The following is a 3175-nucleotide window of genomic DNA, read 5'->3' as shown; positions in this document are numbered from 1 at the left end:
GAAGGCACATACTTATAATGGGGATTAAAATAAAACCCAAGAGGCATGCTGCCGTTGATTCCATTTAAATTTAGTCGTGCAAAATTCATCTTGATCATGGTATTGAACTATGGCTTTCAAATTAACTTTTATACATACAAAATATTTTGAGGACTAGCTTATGTTGGAAACATCAAGCATGGATGCTTCCTGGAATACTTAAGGTGCTTCCAAAGCAAAAAAGAACAGTTAATTGTACATTCAATAACTGTAAAATTTCTTTAAATTATGTCCTAAATGAAAAATAGATTTTCAATCCAAACTAGCTTTTCAAAGACTAGGAGTGACATTTAAGAACTACCATTAAATAGCTGTAATGATCAAAATGGGATCAGTTACAACATAAACACTTAACTATGGTTATCAAGGGAAACAAAAACAGGATGGTCACTCAATGGTTTCAAATTCAGCTTTTAAGGATCAATAATTGCAATATTCAATCTGGATGTACTTTAGTGATCCATAATATGAACAATATTTTTTGACTAAGAAATTCTCCCAATTATATGCACACCAGTATTTAACTTGGCTAAATCAACAGTTGACTCATTTCTCCTGCTTTCTATTAAGTTTCTCGAAATTATATATTTTAGGTAAACTGAATAGTGTTTTAATGGTAATAATCAGCAGGCAAACACTAAAGCTCCAATTAATTAGTAGTTTCATTAATTTTTAGAACTTATGCAACATTTTTTTCCCGACACAAATTATTAATTATAAGTAACATTCTCATCCCAGTATCATTCAATGATGAATGATTACTGTATTAAGCCCATTATAATTCAGGCACATGATAAAATCTATGCATATATGCATACAAAAATTGGCACACTATTATTTATGAAGGGTTGGAACACCGTTGGTTGGTGTGGTTGATGTGAAAGGATTTAGTGATTTCATAGACAACCATGTCACAGTGTATTTCTTGAGCCTGAGATAATGCTAATTCTTAAACAAGAGGCAAGCCAAAAAGCCTTAAGTTACTCTCTCTAGATCCCTATGTTGCAGCGTCCAATGTCGACAGCAATGCAGGCAGAAAAAAATCACAAAAACAAAAATTATTTGTTTTCTAATACATGAAAACAGATTTCAAAATCTTATAACATTCACTACACGCCCAAATAAATCAATATACCTTGTGTAAAGGCATAGTAGCCATACCAGGAAATTTTGAAAAGTTTATATGAAATATTTAAATAAGTTACCATTGATTAAACCCTAGAAATCAGCACTTGGAAAGCACAAGTTTCGGCAACATGCTGTCCTTTTACAAAACTAAGATGATTACTCCAAGTAATTCGCTCATAAATGTATAAAAATGTTTTCCATTAAAATTTTAGAAATTTTAAACACTTTTCAAGTTCCCTACAAATTTAAATGCATTTATTTCAATATATCACTCCTTTTCTGTTGATTTGTACCAAATCACAACAATCCTCCTCGGTGATGAACACTGCTTTCTGGAAGCTTTCAAGATGAAATGGCAATGAAAATCAAACATGATATAACAACGTTTAGTTCAGGGGTTCATGTTGATTTTCCAGGGTATAGTACCATCACATGTGCACTGAAACATCTCAGACACTACAATATTTTTAGTTCCCAAATGATGGAATAGAAAATCATGTTAAAATACGCGAGGAGATAAATAAATAAAACGTCAAAGCACTCTGTGAATATAAGACCTATATCACAACACTTAAAAAAAAATTTTAACACTTTTAAAAAATGAAATTACTCTGGATTAAATTGAGAGGCCAATAGAGCTTGATTTCATTTACAATGTTATAGACCCAAATAAGACCATGGTCCAGAATTGCAGATCATAAGTTCTTATGGACCCATGGAATCACAAAATAATACTCCATTTAGAGCATGGGAAACTGTGATTCTTTCTCTACAATTAAAGTTTATTGAGATTTCCATATGGCAATCAAGGTAAATTTCTCAATGATTTACCTCTTCAGTAGGTAAAGAGAGATGAATAGAAAAAACCTTCAGGATAATGGCACACCATAGAGAAAGAATATTCAATTTCTGGCTTAATATTTTCAAGAATAAAGGCTGAAGCTACAGCTTTATATTGTTAACCGCCATTGGTTACAGATGGCTTGATTGCTGTAATAACCTGTGTCTTGCCATGATGATATTAAATACAAGATAAATTTGAAGCATAGCAACTGCCACATAACGTTGATGACCTCCAGCACCGCTGATAAATTGGATTGACAAAGGCAGGCTGCTCAGTAAATGAGGATGCAAATTCAAAATGATCCCAATCAACACGCATGAAACAGAATGTCTAATTACCTCCAGCAGATGGCTTCACAACATGATTTTAGGACAAAATAAAGGATTTGGGCCACCTCAAAATTAGATAACATAACCAAGGGACCACACTGCATAGTCAAATTACAGGTTTGAATATGAAATCCATACCTAGTTACAGTTTTTTATGGCTTTTTAAAACTCGTGGTGAATTCACAGAATTATGGTTGAGTGGCTACCCTGTGGAAATTCTTATTGTAAACAATTAGCATGAATCATGCATAATAGCCATAAAACACTTTTGCAAAGTGCAAATTTACAAAGCAACAATGTGACGTTGAAATAGGTACTTACAACACACATTTGCCATTGAGTAAATATAATTTTCTGGTAATTGAAACAAACAGTAAGTACATAAAGAGTAGTTCAATGAATTTTGCAGCCATTACATACATAAGAGAAATATTGTTACATGAAAAAGTTAAAATACACAGTTAAAACTCAGTGCAACAAAATGCACAGTCTTACACTAGAGAATGAAACTTTCCTAGCACAGACAACATTCACAAGAAATGTAGGTGTTCCTAAGAGACTTTTTACTCATAAGAAACTTTTTTCTTCCATCAAAAATAAATATTCTTAAAAATCAAAACTTACTTAGCTGGGTAATATTTTTCTTCTCTCATTTAGGTCTTAAAAATCTTAAAATTTACATAACAATCAACATTGTAGGCTTTATTACAACCATGAAATTTCATTGCATACGTTTTTGAATGAAATTATACAAAATTGAAAAAAGGTATTCAAAATTCTTCATGAAAAAGTCTACTTCATTCAGAAAAAGTCTACTTACTTATGGATTTCATAA

This window comes from Hetaerina americana, unplaced genomic scaffold, assembly GCF_022747635.1.
Source record: "Hetaerina americana unplaced genomic scaffold, ioHetAmer1.1.p SCAF_4, whole genome shotgun sequence".
NCBI classification, from domain to species: Eukaryota; Metazoa; Arthropoda; class Insecta; order Odonata; family Calopterygidae; genus Hetaerina; species Hetaerina americana.
The sequence above is the reverse complement of the archived record's forward strand: the minus strand, read 5'-3'. Positions refer to the sequence as shown.